Genomic DNA, 23,615 nt, shown 5'->3' on the forward strand with positions numbered 1-23,615 from the left:
AATATTTCTCAATCAAATCCACAGCTTATGCAGTCCTTAATAAAATTTTAAGTGGCCTTTTGTTAAACATGGAAAATCTCATCCTGAAATTCATGCAGCATTGTGAGGGCTCCTGAACAGCAGCATTTGCCTGAAAAGAAAACGTTGGGTGATTCCTCCATTGCATTTTAAAACTTAGTACAAAGCTAATTATCAAGACCTTGATATTGGCATAAGGACAGACATACCAACAAATGGCATTAAAGTGAGAATTAAAAGCTGGGCGTTTGAAAGTTGATATAAAAACCTAGTGCAGTGAACATTTTCTAAAATATATGAAGGCAATCCTAATGATGTCTCGAAATAAATAGAAAGACAGACCCATCTGGACATTGCTTGTAACCAAACCAAAATTCTAGTAGCACGAATTTGAATTATATCCAATTTCTTTGTTGACCAAATGGGTCTCCTGGAAATCCCCAAACAATCCAGGAGATTGCCACGATAATAGACTGCTCTCAGAAAATAGATAGCAAAATCCCATTGCTAAAGACAACATCCACACAACACCTTGAACATGGAATTGCCAAGGAGGTGCCTACAAAGAACCTTTACTCCCAACTTCTAGGGCTCAGGACTGGGGAAGTACTCTGCAAGTTGGAAAAAGAGAAACATCAACACCAATCCAACCACAAAACCTTTGATCAACAATTATTCCTGCCTGGAAAACATACGAGGGCACTGATGGCACAAGATTTAGGAGAGTAAAAATTAGTGTCTGGTTCAACTTAAGGCCTACTCCATGAAAAGGAACCCATACCTGGCCCTGTTTGGATAATCAAGAACCAGAGACCAGATAGTCCAGAGACTTAGGATAGAAGAAAAATCTATATTTGGGGTGTTTTAATAACAAAAATGACTCCTAATGATATGCTATACTCATAGTTCAGTGCCTTATTCAGCCATCATTAGAGAAGCTTCCTTCTGCAGCAGATGGGAACAAATACAGAGACTCACAGACAGACATTATGCAAAAATAGAGAGTAAGAGGGGAGAAATGGGATGCTTCCATCAAATTCCTCCTCTCAGAGCCCAGGAAATCCTGTAAAAGAGGAGGCAGAAAGTGTAAGAATCAGAGAAGATGGAGAACACCAATCTTGTCTTTAGAGGACAAGACCCTCTAAATCAACTGAGCAATGCTCTAACAAACTCACAGAGACTGAAGCAATAAGCACAGGACCTGTGATCTGTATCAGGTCCTCTGTATCTTTATTAGAGCTTTCAGTCTGGTATTTTTATGGGACTCCTGAGTGAATGAACAAATGAGTCTCTGATTTTTGTGCCTTCTCTTGGGGCTCTTTTCCTTCTGCTGACTTGTATTGTCCAACTTTGTGCACTGTTTTTTTTTTGTTTTGTCTTATATTTTATTTTTTATATAAAATCATTGAAAACTTCAGAATAACTCAAACAATACATCTATAGTCGATTGATATTCAATAATGAATCAAGACAAATCAATGGGGAAAAGGACAGTATTCAAAGAATGGTGCTAGAATAACTGATAGCCTCATGAAACTAGACTTGTACTTATCACCGTACACAAGAACTATATCAAATGAACTGACTTAAATGTAAGAGTTACATAGCCTTGGAATTTACTATGTATTATTATCTATGACACCAAAAGTATGAACAATAAAAGAAAAAGTAAATGGAGACTTACTAAAATGTTAACAATGTTACATATCAAAAGAGATGTCAAGAAGTTGAAAACCCAGCCAGGATAATGAAAGAAAACACTTGTGAATTAAATATCTGACTGGTATATGCAAATATATAACCCAGCTTAAAAGTGGGCAAAGTACTTCAAGAGACATTTCTTCAAAGAAGATGGCCAAGAAACATATTAAAAGGTTTTCAATATCATTAATTATGAGATAAATAAGATAAAAACTACACAGAGAAATCACTATATAGTCATTTAAAAGACCATCATAAAAAAAAGAAAAGATGCAATCATGCTGTGACTAAGTTGAAACTTTTGTGTATAACTAAGAGGGATATGAAGCTTCTGTAGAGAGTAGTTTTCTATTCCTCACATAGGATTCCAGGTCGTAACATTTTCATTCCTTGAAATGGACCCCCATAGTATTAAAAACAAATGCTGAATACTCATTCACACATCACTGTTCATAGCAGCACAGTTCACAAGAAATAGAAGATGAAAACAAACTGAATTATGTGTGGAATAAACAAATTCAATATAACCATATAAGGGGTTATTATTCTGTCACAATAAGAAATAAGCATTGATTCATGCCTTGATATGAATGGTTATGGAAGATAAATAAAACAGTGCAGGCACAAATGGTTGCCAGAATGGATAAATCTGTATGACATACAAAGCAGACTGATGGTGCAAAGGCTGACAGAATAATAGGAAGGGTAGTGATTACTTAACTTAAAAAGTTTTCTTAAGGGGTGATAAAAAGTGTTTCAGCGTGGATAATAGGTGGTTACTGAGGCTGGAGAAAGGGCTCAAGATGAAGATCTATGGCTGCTCTTCCAGAGGACCCAGTTTTAATTCCCAGAACCAAGAGGGAAACCCACAGCCATTTGTAACTCCAGTTCCAGGGGATCTGACATCATCTTCTGGCCTCTGTAGGCACTGGACACATGTAGTACATAAAAATAGATGGAAATACTCAGACAAACAAATAAATAAAATCACCCAAAAGAGAAATGGTTATCAAAGGTCCCTACAAATCTACTAAAGACAACTTAAACAGACACATATAACAATTACTTTTTTATTTATTTTACTATCATAAAACAAATACTGCTACAATCAAGATTGACACTATACTCTGTACTCCCAATTGCAGAACTCAGTACAGTTTGCTGTTCATCATATATTATTACTTGACCCCCCAACTACCTACCCTATTCTAATTGGGTCCACATTAAGCTAGGACATTGTAAGAACATAGTACAGTGACATGCTATAACACAACACTTGTGGCAACAGTTATAAATATATAGTAAAAAAAATGATCAGAGGCAGGAGAGATGGTTCAGCAGTTAAGAGCACCAGTAGTCCTCCCAGAGGACCTGAGTTCAAGCCCCAACACCTACATGGTTGCTCAAACCGTCTGTAGCTTCAGTTCCAGGCTATCTGACATCCTTATACATCTATACATGCAGGCAAAGCACCAATGCACATGAAATAAAAATAAATAAATTGTTAAAAGATCATAATCCAGGTTTTCAAATAAGAGTTTGAGAGATTAAAACATAAATTTTTCTAAATGAGTGTGGTGTATGTGTGCATGTGTGTGTGTTCAGGAAAAGAAAGGGGTCAGGATTTTGTAACGTGGTATGATGTAGAAAAACAAATCAGAGTAACAGTGTATTCCTACAGATTTAAATGGAATTAGGTGTGATTTGACTTCATGTTCAGTGAATCACAAATAGAACAGAAAGAAATCTCCTCTCTAGGAGTAATAGACTAGGTTTATGGGAGCGGCCTTGATATCAACTAATAGATAGCAATGTGTGGTTCATTTCCAAGTTATCTAATTTCAGCTCATCAGACATGAGAGCTCAGATGCGCTCACATTTAGAAATCTGAGCACCTAGAGGTCAGATTCATTTACAAAGGTACCAGTAGACTTGCAGTTGAAGATAAAAGTTTGGCTGTTACCACTTTGCTGAGGACAAGCCCTATTTATCAACATCTTACTAAAGACAAATAGAGATTGCAGCTGAGCTATTTATGTGAGGTTGGCAGTCATTTTTTTTTTTGCATGATTTATGAAGAGGTTTTGGCTTGAGAAGTTTTTTTCTAATAGAGCTGTCTGTGCAAAGGAGCTTTGTCCTGGATAAAGCCATTAATCAACATATTCCTAGGTTTTTCCACTGTTTAAAACATCACAGCAATGCACATGAACAGGGGTCTGTCCCCAGAGCTTTCTTGTATGGTTCTGGGGAGCATTTTCAGATGCGTTCTTTCTAGCCCCTCTCCATTTCTTTGACTTTATTGCATCTGAAATCTGTGATACATTGTGATTTTAAGTGTCTCTACTACTTCTTAAGATTGGGAGGATTCTCCAATGACCAATGGCACCTTTCCCTCCCAAACTCACCCTGGAACACCCCTGTGATAGCTCTCATACTCAAATCACGGGAAAGCCGAGGAGAGTAATGCAACTCCGAAAACTCATGACGTCTATTGGAGAGATTACAGGTATGAAATCTTGTTTCAGTTCTTGTTCTTAAAAGCAGAGGATGCCTACTTGCTAGGATACCATAGCCTAGCTGCTCCGGGCCTTACATCTCCAGGCAGATTCCAAAGAAACACTACGGTCTTGATTTCTAATTAAGCCCCAGTGAACATCCTCTAGAGAGTCTTCATCAATTTGGACATTGTAGTCTCATCTGCACCATGGCTCTCTTAAAATCTTAGTAGCTGTAATCCTGCTCCTATAATTAAACTGTCACTAAGTGACTATCACCCCACCCCATTCAAGTCAGAAACCTTTGTTTGCATTCAGCAGTGATCTTCTGAGACAGAGTTACACACTGTGGCCCGTGAGGAGAGTCCAGTCCACTGCTTGGTTTCTATAAAAGTTAGCTGGATCACAGTCCTTCTCATCTGTTTAGTTGTTGTCTGGCTATCTTTGAACTACAGTCTTCCACAGGAAAAGTTTGATAACCTTTTCATAGCATGAAAAACGATGCCCATCGCTGAAATCACAGGTTTACAGAGCACTGACATTCAAGCAACAACAGCTGTTTTCTGTAGAACTCCTGCCCTATATTATCTACTTGTACCACAAGCTTTTGTTTTAAATAGCAGCTCAGTCACACCCGGTGTTTTATTGGCATATATTAATCGTATTACTAGGTTACATAGAACATTTTTCATACAAGTGTGTTTTTGCATTTTCACCACATTCCATCACCTCCCTCCCAGGCCTCCTTTCTTTCCCCTCCCCTTTCCAGTAAACCCCTTAGCTCCATAGACAGTATTGCTTGTAATTTTACATCACTCACAGATATGAGTTTATAGCACTACATAAAACTTGAGTTCAATCTTTCTAAGAAGGCTACTCACCTTGATGCAAATTAATGCTCTCTGGCTGTAACTCTTGTTCCAACTACTATGTGGTATTGTTTAGGGCTTCCTAGCCACTGGCCAGCACAGGGAACTTGCTTCTTTCTGGAAGCGGGCTCTTCCCTGCTGTTGGGTTTTTCTTTCCACCACAGCCTCTCCAAGTAGCCACTGATACAAAGCACAAGTCCATAGAACAGGTTTCATTGAAGTCAAGAAATCTTCTGCAGCTAGCAGCAACTTTACTGTTTCATACTCATAAAAAAAACTCAGAGAGACTTCAGAGCCTCTATGCACTTTCCAAACTCCATTCTAACCCCAAACTGAAACTAAATGTAATTTTTAAACTTGAAGCTCATTTCATTCTTTTCATTTCCCCATTTCTTCCTGCCAATCAGAGAACTGTACCTTCAGTAGTATCTATGATTCAGGAAGCTTTGCTATCTCAGATCTTATCTGTCACACACACACACACACACACACACACACACACACCTCTTCTTTGCCATATATTCAGTGATATACACACACCCCAATGAACTCAGAGTTCTGTGGAGATGGCTCAATTGGTAAAGGACTTGCTCCACAAGCATGAGGACCTGCACTAAAGTGAACAGTAGGGTGCAAAAAATAGACACCTGTAATTGTAGTACCAGGGAAGCAGAGACAAGAATTTCTCTGGGCCTTTCTGGCCAGTCAAAAAGTAAAGTGGAAAGTGATAGAAGAAGACATCTGATATCAATCTTTAGCCTGAACACACACATAAAGGAGTGCAAATTAATGCCACCTATTTATTTGGCAACATCTTTTTGTTATTGCTAAATTTCTTAATTAAAATATAATTACATCATTCCTTCCTTCCCTGTCTTCCTACTTCCAACCTCTCCCATGCACCCTCACTCCCTCTCAAATTGATGGCCTCTTTTATTATTTTTACATATAAATATATAAATGAATCAATTTACAGTTGTTACTTGTAGGTATATAACTTCATGGTTGATAACTTTGTATTGTATAATAAATTAGAGGAGATCAATCCCTGGAGAATATAATTTTCCCTCTCTAAAAACTAGTAAGTGGCCTGCTGTTTTTCGTTAGAGGTGGGACCCCATGAGATTTCCCCCTTTCATGTTAGCAAGTCTAATGGTATTATCATTATTCAGGTCTTGTTTAGACAGCATGTTGTTGGGATATCATGGGTATAACTTCCCTATCAAGTCAGGGAAACACAATCTCAGGGCAGACTTCCTGATCTTCTGGTTCTTAAAACCTTTCCACTCTCTCTCCCATTATGTTCCCTAAGTCTTATGTGAAGACGTTGTGCTGTAGATATATCAGCTGGGGTATGATGGTATCCATAGCTTTTCTTCTCCTGTGGAAACAAGTGTAAAACCCCTTCCCCAAAGTAGCACATCTTCTGGTTTCCATTCTGAGGTCATCCCATCCTTGACTTACACTGGCTGATTTAATTCAGAAGTTTTTCTATAATCCAATATCTCTCTGCGGCCATCATTCATTATTCATTAGCGTTAAGAAAATTTAAGGTTAATAAAGCATTATGCAATCTATTTCTGGGGGTATTTTCCATGCATTTCTGTTTGTTTAACATATCATTTATATTTCAGTCTGATCTTTCTATAAGTGCCTGACCTGTAGGATTGTTTAGTATATCTGTAATATGTTTTGCATTATAATAAACAAAAAACTGTTCCATTTTCTTGGAGACATATGCTGGACCATTACCTCTCTGCATTTGTGAGGTATACCCATGATGGCTATAACTTCTAATAAATGCATGGTTACTGAATCGGCCTTTTCTGAGCTCAAGGCAGGTACCCATTGAAAATCTGAGTAAGTGTCAATGGTGTGGTGTACATATTTTAATTTTCCAAATTCTGTAAAGTGGAACACATCCCTTTGCCAGATTTCATTCCTTTGATTATCCTTTGGGTTATTCCCTGAAGGTAGTGGTATTTGGTTATAGAAAGAGCAAGTAGAACATCTCTTTATAATTTCCTTAGCTTGTTACCATGCAATAGAAAACTCTTCCTTTAAACCTCTGCTACTGACATGATGATTTTTAAATGAAATTTGGTGCAGGAGAATTGTCTGTATTCTGTCAATGATGTTTTAAATAAACACTGATTGGCCAGGCAGGAGGTGTAGGTGGGAAAACCAGACAGGAAGTGGAAATGATGCAAGGAGAGCAAGAGAATTCTGGGAAGGAGGAAGTTGATTCCTCCCACTCCTGCCCAGATCACCGAAGCCGCAGGATGTGAGCTGCCCCACTGAAAAAGGTACTGAGCCACATGGCTAACATAGATCAGAAAAATGGGTTAATCAAGACATGAGCATTAGCTAATAAGTAGCCTGACCTAATGGGCCAATCAGCTTTATAACTTAAAGAAGTCTCTGTGTTATTTTCTTTGGGGCTAAACAGGCTGGGGGAACAGGGCAGGACAGAAATCCGAACAAGCCAGCCCCATCATGTTACAGAAATTCTGAGGCCTTCAGTATGTTTCCAATCAATAATCAATCAATTTTAGCAAGACCTTGTGCTAGAGGACCTGGCAGACCCATATGGGATCAAATATATGTTATGATATGGGACAAAGTCTATTTCTGTTTATGTCTTGAATCTGTATGAATAATGAAGTCAATTCTGTATCATCTGGTATAAATTAAGTGGCTTTCAATATGTATGACTACTCTTTCTGCATATTGCAAATCAGTAATAATATTGAAAGATTCTTTAAAATTCCTTAGTATCATGAGAATAGCAAATAATTCTGCCTTTTGGAAAGAATTATAAGGTCTTTGTTCCACCTTACCTAAACCGTCTGATTTATAACCAGCATTTTTTTATTAATTTGCACCAGTATAAAATATACAGGCTTCAGTTATTGGTGTGTCACATAAAATGCAGGGAAGAATCCAAGTAGTTCTCTTTATAAGGTTAGAGACATATGCTGGACCATTAGAGATTAATTGCTATTAATCTCTCCTAAAAAATTAGTACAACATATTTGCCAGGGTTCATTGTATTCCCATAATTTTTTAATTATATGAGTAGTAAAAGGCACTATAATCTCTGTTTGGTCTATTCCTGCTAGTTGACAAAGTTTCAACTTTCTTTTATAATTAATTCAGAGACTTTCCATATAAGTTTTTAATTTTTTATTTGGTTTATGTGGTTAAAAAAAAGATTTATTCTAAGATAATCTCTTCCCTCTGCATTAAAAATCCTTTGGGGGAAATTTTAGAAGGCAAAATGACAAGGATGCAATTAAGATTTGGATCCACCCAATCAATGTGTACCTCCTGTAATTTCTCTTTATCCACAGTTAATTCTTTATCAGCTTCAGTTGTTAATTCCCTGAAACTATTTAAGTCTTTGTCACCATCTAAGGTTTTGTTTAAATGAATTATTCAATCAGACATTATCCCAACAGCTGATCATAGACTGAAAATGTCTCCTAACAATCTTTGAAAGTCATTGAGAATCTACAATTGCTCTCTCCTAATTTACTCCTTTTGTGTTTTAACTTTCTGTAAACCTATTTTATAACCTAGGTAATTGACAGAATCTTCTATTTGTATTTTTTTCAAGAGCAATTTGTAATCCCCATTCAGGCAAAATTTTCTTTACTTCCTCAAATATTTCTTCAAAAGTATCTACATTTGAATCAGATACCAAAATGTCAATCATGTAATGGTAAATTATAGATTTAGGAAACTGTTTACGTATTATTTCCAATGGCTCACTTACAAAGTATTGTCACACAGTTGGGCTATTGTCAGAGGACAAATGGTCCATTCATATCTCCTAGTAGGCTAGGAATTATTATAAGTAAGGCACTGTGAAGGCAATTTTTTTTCTATGCTTTTCCTGTAAAGGTATAGTAAAGAAACAATCTTTTCAATCAATAACTACAAAAGGTCATGCTTTAGGTAATAAGGAAGGCAAAGAACTTCCAGAATGTAAAGGGCCGATAGGTTGAACTACCTTGTTCACTGCTCTTAGATCTATCACCATTCTCTATTTTCAAGCTTTGTTTTTAACAACAAATATGGGAGAATTCCAAGAACTGGTTGATGCTTCAATATGATTAGCATCTAGTTGCTCCTACACAAGCTATTCTGAAGCCTGCAGTTTCTCTTCTGTCGAAGGTCATTGTTTAACCCATATTGGTTTCTCTGCTAACATTTTAAAGATAGGGCTGTTGGTACCTCTGAAGGTTTGCTATTTGTTTTGTGTTCTTGTACAGCCTGAATGACTGGTAACCTTTGTTTATAGTACTTATAATATCCTTAGGACTGCAGGAATGTTAATCTGGGCATTCCTTTGCCACAGCTGGTCATGACTCCATAAATTCACTGTGATATTAGCCATATATGGCCTCAGCTTTCCTCTTTGTCCTTCTGGCCCTATACATTCAACGCATCTCATTCTTTGTTTCACTTGAGATAGGGACCCAATTCCTAGGAATGCAACATCTGCCTCTTGAAGAGACCAATTTGGATGACAAGATATGCATGTCTGCACCCATGTCTATCAATCCCACAATTACAATGCCATTTATATACACATTTAGCTTTGATCATTTATAGAAGTCTGCCAAAATATACGTGTCCTATTTCCTAATGGAATTTTTGATTCATTCTCCATGTTTATTCTATCATCTAGAACAGTATGGTTTTTTTACAGAAGGTACTAGATTTTTAAATTTTCCTGGTGAGACATGCTCTCCACAGTGACTGGGAGTGACTGGACCACATTTAACTTGGGGGCCTGCAAGAGGCTTCCCAAGGAGTTTTCTAATGGTATCAGGTTGCCTTGTTTATCTTTTGTTGACCTACATTGATTGGTCCAATGTCAGCCTATGCCACATCTTCTACATAATCCAGAAGATTGACACCTTTTAGTTTTTGCCATTCCCAGAGGAAACATCATTTCTAGGCATTCCTTGCCTACAATCCCTTCTCAAATGTCCTATTCTGTTGTAATGAGGCTACTTGTTTATTTCCTGGCTGTCCAGACTCCAGAAATAATCACATAGAAACTATATTATTTAAAACACTGCTTGGCCCATTAGCTGTAGCTTTTTATTCGTTAACACTTATATCTTAATGTAACCCATCTCCATTAATCTTTGTACCAGCTAAAGTTCTGGCATCTGTCTCCTGCAGGACTACATGGCTTCTCCTGTCTCTGACTCCTTTCTCCCAGCATTGTTTAGTTTTCCTCACCTATCTACCCTATCCTGCCAAAGCAGGTTTTTTTGTTAACCAATGGTATTTACAGCATATAGAGGGGAATCCCACATCACCTCCCCTTCTCTGTTTAAATATAAGAGGAAGGTTTTAACTTTAACATAAAAAAATCACATATAACAAAGCAGGTATCAAGCAAGAATTACAGTTAAAATATTTATATCTATTTTATCTTTTATCATAACTAAGGAAACCTATATTATTACTATTTATTCTTCAATTCCATTCAAGACTCAAGAGGGATACAATGCTCCCTAAGTAAACAGGAGTTACAATGTAAGCAACTTACAAAACTCTGGAATTGAAAGAGACATCTCATTGCCTGAAGAGTCACCCAAAGTTCTTCTGTACCATTGGGGCATCCATCTTCAGCCTACAGGCCCATAGCATTTGGCAGACTTTTCCATGCAGCAGGAAATTTCAAAGACATTTCTGCCTATATTAGCAGTGTGTCAGTCACATTTTTCTGTGTCCTGCAGAATGTTTAGCAGACTTGTTTATGAAGCAAGAACCCTGAAGAATGGCCTCACCTTTAGGCAAGTTCAGCAGTCATTTCTCTGTGGGTCCTGTATGTCCAGTTCATCAAGCAGTTCAGGCAAGAGCAGTTTCTTGTCCAAATTGCTAACCAACACCATAAAGACCCTCTTCAATGCCGTCTTCCTCTTGAAGTAATTAATGCTGCCAGGAGCAGAGGTGTCTCATGAAAAGTTTTGAGTTAATAATTTAGACATTTTAAGTGTCATATTCTGAAGGTCTCTGAAAGATTTGAAGAATACCTATCCATCTGAAATATATCTCTGACCATCTAACTAATATGACTACATATTACATATTCTACATATATAGAAAATCTAACTAATATGACTACAAGCTTGACTACTATAGATTATTATCTATTAACTATTAACAATCTATAATCTATTAAATGGGCTGCACAAACACAATACCTTAATCAAGAGCAGAAATATACATATAACAATATTGATCTTAAATTTGTATCAATAAACCAAGATCCATACCAATGAAAATCTCTATAGTATTTTCCCTTTAAATGTAAAGAAATATTTATAAACAATATTTGGGAATATGGGCATAGTTCTCTCCAAACTGCTTCCTGCTTTTTGTTGGGCAAAGTAATTTTTTGAAGGGTATCACAACAACCTTTCAGGAGGTCTTTATCCTTTAAAGCATGTTAGCCTTGAATGATTCCACAGGTTTTCACCCTCTCTGGAAAAGAAAAAAAAGCTCTTTTCCAAAGCAACATATCCTTTGACTCTAATTTTGGAATCAAAATATCTTTATGTCAGTTTAACTTAGAAGTCCATACAATGAAATGTCTCTCTGTACTTAGCTCCTTCATACTCAAAAAATTCAAAGAAAACACAATAATATACATAATCCAGAGTCTCTGTATATATTCCATATTTACATGGCTTATTATTTTTACTCTATTACTTTTTAATATTTATTATCTTTACTTCTTTAATCTATTATTTTCTATACTCTGTCTATTTAAACACTGTGTTTTATTTTTTATAAACCAATTACTTTCTTTTATAACTGTGTATACTTTTTTATTTTTCTCTCCCAAGGCTACAAAAATTTATTCAACACTGTGACCCATTTAGAGGTCTTTTCCATCTGGATTTATTACAGATCTGTAACTATTTTCTGATCAGAATCACTTCTTAAAATGCTAAGCACTTGTTAAGAGTCTAAGTTGTAGCATTGCTAAGGTATATATAGCACAGCCTGCTTGCCCCTCCCAGTCCAACACTGCTGAAGAGGTCTGTTCACTGACTCTGAGTTGCACACACCACCCTAGTTCCAAGTATGCAGCTGATCTATTTAAGCCATTAAGCAATCTGTAACAGGCTGCTTACAAACCCCATTTAAACGCTCAGCCTCCTGAAAGAACCAGAGGTCATGGTGGCAGCATGGCCCAGAAAGCTGACATTTCAAAGTTGCGCAATTTTTTTTCCTGCTATCACTGAATCAGGAAAACCTCTCTTAAAGGAGTTGCAGCACACTGCCAGCAAACAACAAGAAGTTGTGTTAAATCTATCTTTTCAAGATTTCTGAGGCTTTTTCATTTGTCCTATAGGCAACATAGCTTGGAAATTTGCTGTTAATAATTGACATTGTTTGTCCTTTGTCCTTCAGTTTATCTCTCAACTTCTTAAAGTATTAGCACAGTTATTAAAAATGAGGAAACTATGGGTTTCTATATTTCTACTTCATTTCTTGTTCCTAGACTGTTTCCATTAAATCCTGATATCATCTATTTAATACTATTTCTCAAAGACTCTTGCACCTAAACTCATTCGTTCCAAAATAATTATGCAAATATGCAATATTAAACTTCATGACCTACTGCTACTCATTCAGGCCAGCAATGGCTAGTATAGTGAAAGCAAAGAGAGCACTTAGCACATGCTCCTAGGGTCATGTGCAGAAGAATCATGCAGTGAACTGCCCACAGGTCTTTGCAAAGTGGGTCAGAGTCTCCAGGGTCTTGTCACAAGGAGAGCCATTCATGCTATTCTTAGATATTGTTCCCCCAAAGAAATCACATGGCTCCTTCCAGGTTTAGGAACACCATAGGATAACAATTTTATTTGTTGTTGTGATTACTAGATTATGAAGTCTCCTTGTTGGTCAAGTCAACTTGAAGGATGTGACTGATGCCTGAGGACTTGAAGGCATGGAAATGCTAGGAAAATAAGACTGCATTTGGCAAATGAAAAATAGTTATAAGGCCAAACTTATAAGGCCTTGTACATTATTTTTGCATCTTGATACAGGATAGCCTTTATCTGTTAGACTAGACTATCTTTATGTCTGAAAGCATGTAAGAGGAAATTACACAAATGTTCAGAGTACTTTCTCTGGTCCAATGTAGTTTTCTAAAACACCTACCTATTTCCATCATCTCTTGCAATGCCTCAGTGTCCTAGGAAAGACAAGCTTTACTGTCAAGACCTGTTATAAGTGAGCCACTTTTCCCAAGTGAGCCATTTTTCCAGCTTTGTATCTCACAAGTATTCTGATAACTTCAAGCTTCCATTCAGACATAACTAATGTTTTACATTTTGAAGACTAGGGTCAAGTAGAGTACAGTATATGCATACAAAGGTCCCTTTCCTAGATTTCTCTTACTGCTCTTCCATCAAACATGTCTCAGCTCAGATATCTTTCATAAAATTCTGTCTTGATTGGAGAGGGTCTCCAAAGTCAGACTTAGGTATCCCTCCTGTGATCTAGCAACCTCAGGATGTATTTACTAAAGCACATATCATATTTTTCTTGAGTGCTTTTCTTATTATAGCCTGATAAATGCTTTCAAAGTGGGTTTGATTGTACATGCCTATGAACTCAGCACTGGGGAAATGTAAGTGGGAGGAGCAGAAATTCAAAGTCATATAATAAGCTCAAGAGCAGTCACAAAGTACCAAAATGAATGAATGAATGAATGAGGCACGTGAAGTCTTATCCATTGTTCTTTTTTTATCACCTGGCAAATGGGTAGGGTGTAACCAACGCTTGCTAAATGAGGATGGAGTAATAACTTCTAGTTGTCAGGTTTTATAGAATATATTCCATAACTACTTCTAATTTGCATCCCATCTTCTTCCCAAAGCATAGATCTTTTTCTTCCACAACTCACCGTTTCCCCAGCGAGTAAGAAAAGAAACTCAACTAAAAATTGTAACATAAACACACTAATTTTATGTTATAAATGTTCTTGTGTTAGGCCAAATAATCCTCAAAATGATTCAATGGGCTCTGAATTAAATCCCAGACATTGACTGAAACAGTCATTGTCTACACATGAGTCAACGTGTATTTAAAATCATAGTCAACTATAATAAAAAAATTATAACTTACTATCTATAGGATCAAGGATGGAAAGTTTGTTTTTTCTACTCCCTATCTCATCAAACCATATTTATACAAGTAAGTTTTAACAAATAACTATATCATTTGTACTCATTTCCTAGCTCTGTGTTCACATGCAAACACATACTAACCACCACCACCACCATTCTTGTCTCAGTTAAGGTTTCTAATGCTGCAACCAAACACCATGACCATAAAGCAAGTTGTGGGCAGGTACTCAAAATAGGGCAGAATCCTAGTGTCAGGAACTGATGCACAGAAAATGAAATGGAGAGGTGTCGCTTATTGGCTTTCTCAGCCTGCTTTGCTATAGAACCCAGTACCACTAGCTCAGGGATGTCACCACCCACAATGGATTGGGACCTCCCACATTGATCACTAATTGAGAAAATGATTTACAGTTGGATCTTATAGAGGCATTTCTTCAACTGAGGTTCCTGCCATTCTGATGATCCTAGTTTGTGTCAAGTTGACACACAAATCCAGCCAGCACAACTGACCTCTTGTCAACTTGACAGACAGATACATCACTATTAATCCACAACCCTTCCATTCTTATTCATCCCCAGGATCTCACTTTAAAATAATAAATAATTTTCAAATTCTCACAGTCTTTATAAATTCCAACACAATAAAATTTTGGTCTCTTTAAAATAGCCAATCTCTTTTAAAAGTTCAAGTCTTTCATCTGTAGGATCCTTTAAAAATCAAAACTAAATACCCTCTTCAAGGGGATACAACCAGGGCACTGTCGCAATCTGAACCAACAAAATCAAACTCTAACCGTATAAGTAACTCAATGTTCAATTATCTGGGATTCACTCATGATCTTTTGGACGACTCCAATGACTTTAGGTCACCTCTCCAGCTCTGCAGCACACATAGCTTGTCTTATAGGGTCTGACTGGTTCCACGCCACTACTGTTGCTGTCCTTGGTGGTCATCCCATGGCACTAGCAGCTCCAAAAATGCTGGGATCTTCGGCTGCAACTGGGCTGTACTTTCACCCATAGCCTCTCATAGGCTCTCTTCATCTTGCCGAGCTTCAACTTTTTTGCATGACCCCTTCAATTATGAACCTACAACTGCTACTAAAACTGCACCTTCACAAATGGTCTTTTCTGGCCTCCCACAGTGTCAAGCCTCAGCTGTACTTCTTCAAAACCAGCACCACGTGCATGACAAGTACACATTACCAAGTTCTGCTGCCACCATGAGGTACAACAATAACTACCTCTGGAACACAGTTTCTCGGTGCTCTCAGAAAACACTTCTCAGAAGATTTGACCTCAATGATGCTGTTCTCTTTTTAAACACCACTAATTCATTAGCTCCAGTTAAGCAGTGTCAAATATCCCAGTAACATAAAGGTTAGTTGTTCTGATATCTTGTTAATCACAGCAGATCCTTCAACCCCAGCTAAGTAGAACCAGAGAATTTTAATTCAAAATAACAAACAGTCCTGGTATAGCGTTTAATATTTCTTCTGAAATTTCACAAGTCAAGACTCCATTTTCTGCACTGCTCTCAACCTTCTTATCTTCCACGTTCCCATAGAGTATCCCACAGAGCTCTTACCACTCAATGGCTCTTCCAGCCCAAAGTTACAAAATCCTTCACAATCTTCCCAAAAATATGGTCAGGTCTGCCACATCATTACCCCACTCCCAGAACTAAATTGTCTTAATTGGGGTTTCTATTGCTGTAACAAAACACCATGACCATAAGGCAAGTTGGGGAGGAAAGGGTTTATTCAGTTTACACTTCAACATTGCTGTTCACCACTGAAGGAAGTTAGGGCAGGAACTCAAACAGGGCAAGATCCTAGAGACAGAAGCTGATGATGGTGGAGGGCTGCTTCTTTCTTTCCCTGACTTGTTCAGCCTGCTTTCTTATAGAATCCAGTACCAACTGCCCAGGGATAGCACGACTCACAATGGTCTGGGATCTCCCCCATTGATCACTAATTGATAAAATGCCTTATAGCTGGGTCTTATTGAGGCATTTCCTCAGCTGAGATTCCTTCCTCTCTGATGACTCTAGCTCATGTCAAGTTGACACACAAAACTAGCCAGTTACAACCCTCATGATGATCATATCCTATAACAAGGTTATTGATATTATTACTGTAGAGAGAATCAAGACAGCTACTTTTTTCTTGATGGATATGTAGTAGTTTAAATAAGAATTGTCCACAAAGGTTTATGTATTTAAATACTTGGTCTTTGATGGATAGTACTGTTTGGTGATATTCTGGAACCATTACATAGTGGAACCTTACTGGAAGAAATATATCATTAGGGGTGGGCTTTGACAGTGTATAGCCTTGCCCCACTCTCTCTCTCTCTCTCTCTCTCTCTCTCTCTCTCTCTCTCTCTCTCCCTCACCTCTGCCTATCTCTGCTTCTTGTACATAGAGATGTGATCAACCAGATTCCAGCTACTGCCTTCCATACTGTTGTTTGATTCTGTCCTTCTGGAACTGAAAGTTAAAATAAACCCCATCCTTCTTAAATAGCTGTTGATTAAGATGTTTTTTTCACAACAATAAAAACATAGCAATAAATGATATAACTATCAATAGCAGTTTTGTCAGCTGATTCTAGAAGAATTTTAAAATATTGTAATATAAAGAGTTCAACAATTAGCTTTATGTAATTGACAAAAGAATGCAAGGCACCCCATAATGAGGGTCCTACAAATGTGAACTTATTCTCCCCAATATAATGCTACATATTTTCAATCAGCAAATAGGAGAAATATAAGACTGTCACATAACCAGTAATCAACCAGGAAGCAAACAGCAGAAGCATCCTAACACAAATGGAACCGCTCCACTCTCAAAGTTCTCCCCAGAAGAACAAATGAAGACAAGACAGAAAAATCAGTCAAACTGAATGAAGATTGGCTGCCACTCATTGAGATAGACAGATTCCTCCTTCCAGCATTTCTATAGACCCTTAAAAGGGCATTTCTATCATTTAAAATTAATCAATGCTCTTTGGTGTTACCATCTGTTGACAGAGTTAGGAGACACATTAAGACTCACTTCATTACAAAGACATCACATTAACTCCTCTTTCTTATTTTCCTATGTTTCCAGGGCACCAATACATTGTTCTAACAAAGTATAAGAGAGGAAAGAAATGAGTCTTTATCTCATTGTTCACATACAAATTATATCACAGAGTAATCTAAATTGATCCTTCTAGAAAAATTCAACTACTATATAGAAAAACTGCCACCATAGATATATGTTGCCATTTTATAGTGCGTGATAAAACAATCAACCAGGATAATTATTAAGACTGACAGAAAGCTAAAACTACTGAGCGAATGATGAATAGAAACCTCTACAATGAGAGGAACTGCTGATTTGGCAGTGCCTACACCCTCTGACAACTTCCTTAAAAATAAAAATGATTCAAGCAGATATTAGGGGTTTACTATTGCAGCACAGGAGGAAGAAAATGGTGCCATTTAGAAATTAATGGTTCTAGTTGGCCTTAGCCTGAGTTCACTGAGTGCAATGAACTAGCAAATACGGTAAACAGAACACAGGCAGAGGAGAACACAGTAACCTGCAAAAAAATGATGTGTTGCATTGAGTAAGCCTCTGCTGCCTCCATTACCCATTTATTCTGGGACATATCCCATGTTCCATAACCTTTCTTACCATTGTGTGTGTGTGTGTGTGTGTGTGTGTGTGTGTGTGTGTGTGTGCTTGTCCATAGAGGCTTGGAGTTGAATTCTTCATTGACAATTCTCCACCTTATTTATTGAACAGAATCGTCACTGAACCCAATCTTGACTAATCTAACTATCCAGCTTGCCCAGGGATCCCTGTCATTGTGTAAGTGCTAGTGGTATAAGTGGCTGTCGTGCCTGCCTGACTTTTACAAGGGATCTCAGGATATGAACAGCTCTCATAAATGCCAGTATTTTATCCACTGAGGCACCTCCCAAATTGTTGCATGCCTCCTTTTAAAAACATCATTTTTGAAGTATGAATAGATACAAATAATGTAATTCTTTAATGTATATAATCTCACAGGTTTAGAAACAAGAATATAGTATTCTGGCCAAAGTCCCACCACAGTCAAGATCATAAATGCACCTAGTACCTCCAAGGATTTCTCATCTCAACCTTCAAAAATGATTAAATGCATTTAAATATTGGTGGTGAATATAAAAAATATACACTTTCTTAGGAAATTTTACCACCTATTAAAGTACGTTAAAGTACTGGTAACTATGGGCACTGTACTGCACAGATCTCCAAAACATATTTAGCTTCTATGATAATGAGTATCCTTTAGTCAGATGGTATACTACATCATTTTAATACATTGTTTCATTTTTGGGTTAGACAGACTTACTTCTAAATATTGCAACTAAGAACTCTGACCAATAAATTGACCAAAATTTCAAATTCATTTAAAATTATGAGTGAGGAATTATGACCTTTAAAATGGAGGTTCTGCTTAAAATCTAAATATGAAGATAGGCTTTGGTTTGAGACAGATCCTCTCTCTTTTTCTCCGTCCCCCCTTCTATCCCTCTATGTCTGTCGCTTTTTCTCCACATATATACATTCATAAATGTATACATACTTACATACATACATGTATGTGTCCATGCACTTATGAGTACTTTATTCACTGAAACATCTCTCCAGACTGTAACTTTCATCCTTTCTCAGCCACTTTAAACCTACACCACCAAACCTCCAAAGTTAGAAGAAATATGACAACACCTTTTCCTAACTAATAAGTCAGAACTCTGGCATGTCAGGTATACAACAATAAAGCAAAAACACATGAGAATCTGGAGAAGAATAAATAAAATCTATAAGAAGGAAGTATATTTTAATTATAGGATACAAGTTACACAAATACCCCCAATTAAATAAAAACAGATGAGAATGTGAAACAAGATCTTACTCTCACCAGTTGTAAACAACAAAAATTAAAGTGATTATAAGCCAACTTTTTTATTAGGTGTGCAAAGAGATACCAGAAATGATGGTGATGACCTCTATTAACAAGACTGACTACAAACATTTCTGTGGTAGAAAAGCCAACGGATGGATTTCCTAAATTTTCTGTGTGTTTATGGAGCTAAACAGTCTATATGAGAAATTTTAACAGATGACCTCAGGACCAAAACCACTTCAAAAGGTGTATCCTGAAAACTGGTAAACTTAGCAAAGTTATCAAGGATATGTGCCTAACATGTAAATATTTATTGTAATATGATATGTTATTAAGAATTAGAAATAACTGTGTGCCCATCTCTAGTAGACAGGCTGCATGCATTGTGATAAATGCACTTATGAGAGTGTTTTATCTGCAATGATTACACAAATCTATATTTAGACATATAGCACTTCTGCAGTGTTCTGAGAGAGGAGCTTTGTGCGGATCATATAGTCCCACAGACAAGAAACAGAGCACCGTAAAACACGGCTGAGAGCCCATGCCCTCCTCCTCACCTGCCTTCCACATCACCAAGAACCTGAGTCTCTGCATCCACGTCACCTGTGCCGCTGGCTTTTCCTTCCTCTTCTGTTTTTCACCTTTGCTCTTTTGGTGGCCTCAAGGTTCCCAGGAAATATATTCCTGCAAGTATATTAAAGGGAATGAAGACCATAAGCACAGACATAGGCAAATGCTGGGTTCTTTGGGATAGTTTCCTGAGAAACAGGAAGCAGCACCAACCCAGCTGTACTGATGGACAGGGGTTTTCCAATACTCAGTATTTCTTTCCCTCAGTGCCAGTCTCCTGATAAAACTCCTCTGTCACCCTCTGTATTCCACATTGCTCTGTGCTGCCACCATTTGATAACACTAAGCTCTCCGTTGTGGTTAAAATAAAAAGTCTGTTGTCATCTGAGAACCAAGGGTATGTGCTGTACAGTGACTTGGGTTCAGACTTTTATCCCTGTGTGACTAGCCATGGTACTTCCAGTACTAAGGAGTCCTATATCCTTGCCCAGCTATATCAGCCCTCTCTTCCAGGAAGATTGAAGTTCCCAGAAAAACAGACCCCCATTTCTGATGCTATAGATCAGGTATTTTCCACTCTTGGCAGAGTACAGTGAGGACCTTTTAACACCCCAAATGTCACAAAAGTTATTTTGCCTCTTATACTTTCAATATCTCTGTACCTAGGGTATTGGAAGAAATCTTTATTGTCCACAATGCAGAAATCAATGTCCTTAACATAATATTCTTCCTTACATTCCTTTCTTTCCTACCTTCTTTTCATTTTCTTTCATTTTATCTACCTGTCTGTCTTGCCTTTCATTCTCAGTGTGCTGATTTGGATAATAAACTTTAAAATCACCAAAAAAGCTACCTAGGAGACTTTAAGACTGAAGCCCCATGTGGCAGGAAACCCACGATCTTGCACATTCCAGGACAGGTGGTCACCCTGGCTAATAACAGTGACCAAGACGACTTGGGGATGGATCACATGGGAGGCTACAGTCCTCTACCCAGCCCTCAGTTGAGATGTATCTGTGTTTGGGCCATCAACATAAGGATGAACATCTCAAGTGTGTGAAGTCTGCATTCTTTACTACTGTATTAAACATGGTCCATTATCTAGGTTTACCTGGAATCACATAGGATCACAATATATGGGTTTTAGTTCAGGAAAATTTAGGTGTTGATCACCAAGTCTATACCCCAAGGCCAGCAGCATCTTCCAGAATCTTGCAGGTATTTGTTAACAATTGTTTCCTAACTATGACCTTAATTCCTACTTCGCAGGTCTATTCTTAAAATTATCAAAGGAGGGACTGAGTCAGAATGCCTACTGGGAGCTTTAAATACAAATGTGAGCTGTGAGACTTTCAGAAATCCCCATCTCAGAAGATCAAAGGGGGTGGTACCCCAGTGTACCAGTCCCTGACAAGCAACTCAATTCTCTCCTTCTGAATTCTTCTTTGCATTTAAGAGGTTGAAATCTTGGAGAGAGTGTGTCCTCTTATCTTGAGGCAAGTGGCATTCGCATGTGACAAGAAGGTCCAAAATATTGCACGGTTTCAAATGGGAAATGTGAACTGCTGTCATCCTTAGCTTTGATGGGCAGGTCTGGGAGTTCTGCACAGAAAAGGCTTCAAGTAGCTTCCTACCGGAACTTTCCTGGAAATTCCTTGCACCTGTGCTGCTGGCAACCGGTGATAATGGGCCAATGTGTTCTTGAACAGCCAGAACTTCTAATTCTTGAACACTTCACTGCAACCAGAACTTAGATGACGCCATCAAGTTGGTGTCCTCAAGACTACAGTTATAGAGTTCTCTAATTCTCCATCTTCAATCTCTTTCTGCTTAAACAAACACGTTTTTTGTTTTTTCCCTTATTGACCACTCACTGATAATTTAGATGTAGTAAGTCATTTGTAGACACCATGTCAAGCAGAGGAAAAGTCAGCTGCCTGGTAAAGGGAAAACTGGTTAACTGTGGATAATGCTGGAGGGTCCTCACCCTCAGATTTTTTTTCTTCATAATTCTCTGGAACAGAGGCCATATTACTGGCACAATACCCTTAGCCAATTGTCTAGAGGAAACAGCCTTGAAACACGGCATCTGATTTCCTCACTCCTCAGAGAAGAAATATTGTACAGCAGACGCCTCTTTCTATACTGACCAGAATCAGGGCTCATCTATCATCTTATCTAATGTGAAATCACAAACTACTCCCAAATCTTAGTGTTCTGGGAAAAGTTTTCACAATTCTGCGGATTAACTATATTGGAGTTTTTACTGCCACAGCTGTGTCATCTCTATTCACTTTAACTGACTGTTCAGGGAATCTCTCTCTCTCCCACCCTTCCCCCTTTCTTACCACCACCACCACCATCACCACCACCATCGTCATCATCTCTCCACATCAGGACATAACTGAGGTCCTCCCATCCTGGGTATTTGTTCCCTACATGCTACTGTAACAAACTACTGAAAGTTTAGTGGTGTACAATAAAACATGAGTCTGAACTGAACCAAAGTACCCACAGAGCTGGGCTAAAGGCAAGGGTGTGTATTCTGAACTTTGCCTGTTCTAGATGCGGATGCTTCCTGGACCTCAGTTCTTTCTCAGTCTTCCAGGTCAGCAACCATGGCATCTCTCTGACCATTCCTAACAGCTAGGATCCAAAAGTAGAATGCAGGGAAGTGAGAAATAAGATGAAAACAAAATCCAGCTAAATTCCAACACAGGCAAAATCCACTGATCTTGATGTAGAGAGTGTTTAATTTTATACATCTGTCATACCAACTCATTTTACCAAGTTGCCTATTTACTTAAACCTCTGCTATTGCAAACACCATTTCCTTTTCTGGCTTTAATTTATGCATATTCATTTCACTAGAGACCTTCTCAATTCTTCCCACTTGTTTTGTTTCTTTTCTTGATTATGAACACCAGAATGCCTTTCTCTTTTAATTCTTTCCCAAAGGACCTATTCCACCACTTCAATGCCCTCAATAAAAAGCAGAGATGTCCTCAAAGTTCAAAGTCTCATCACAAGCATAATTCTCCTTGTTGTACAACCATGTACACAGACTGTTCCATTACCAACAATGGTCAAGTATCAGTTCTGTATAAATAGACTTCACATTCTTTCCTCTCAATAAAGACAAAATTGAAAGATTTTCCCTTCGTCCTTGAGCACTGAATTCCTCAGGATTATATACTATTGTCCAGGACACACTACATTCATGACAGCTACAAGCCCCCCTTTCTGGTGCCAAGACTCAACCCCAGTGCCGTCTTTCAGACGTTCTTGTTAGCATGTTGTTTTATGTCACCAGATACTGAAGAATGTCCATAAAAATATTTTTAAGATCAGCCTCTTCCTTTATATTCCACTGACACCATTCTTAGTCTCAAAGCAGCTGCTCTGACCAGCAGAGCATTGGGCATGGTCCTTGGTTCTACTTTCCCAGGGTCACAAGAAGCCTTGTTAGTTCTCCCATCTGTCTAACTGTAGACACTCCAGCTGGTGGTCACTGGATCATTGTCATATGTCCAACATTTCTCTTTTTTTCTGTTTTTCTATTTTTATTATATATTTATGTGTGAGTGAGGGTGTATGTATATGTGTGCATGTTTGCATGCATTGTGTATTTATGAACATGTGTATATCTGTGTGCACGTGTCTGTGTGTATGTCTGCATATGTTTGTGTATGTATATATTTCTAGATGAAGCTGAAAAATGTTTTTACAATTTCTGTGAATGACTATGTAAGAATATTGATGGGGTGTTGAATCTGTAGTTTGCTTTTATTGGATGGCCGTTTTTACTATAGTAATGAGCACGGGAGATTCTGCTACCTTAAG

The 23,615-nt window shown here is 37.8% G+C and overlaps 1 protein-coding gene across 6 annotated transcripts in view; it reads right to left on the reverse strand.

Moving 5' to 3' along the window:
* Positions 1-19,985, reverse strand: part of Cd226 (CD226 molecule) — a 102,975-nt gene extending 82,990 nt beyond the window's left edge. Inside the window, exons 1-3 of one of the 6 annotated variants that reach the window (XM_048419445.3) lie at positions 19,760-19,984; positions 10,897-11,044; positions 5,096-5,263 (exon numbers count right to left, since the gene is read on the reverse strand). The gene's annotated coding sequence lies outside the window, so the exon portion shown is untranslated. Of the gene's footprint in view, positions 1-5,095; positions 5,501-10,655; positions 10,814-10,896; positions 11,045-19,759 lie in introns of those variants that run through there. The other 5 variants (XM_048419448.3, XM_087895886.1, XM_048419446.3 and 2 more) reach the window with 5 other exon arrangements.
* Positions 19,986-23,615: the final 3,630 nt, after the last annotated feature.

This window comes from Myodes glareolus, chromosome 13, assembly GCF_982192425.1.
Source record: "Myodes glareolus chromosome 13, mMyoGla1.1, whole genome shotgun sequence".
NCBI lineage: Eukaryota > Metazoa > Chordata > Mammalia > Rodentia > Cricetidae > Myodes > Myodes glareolus.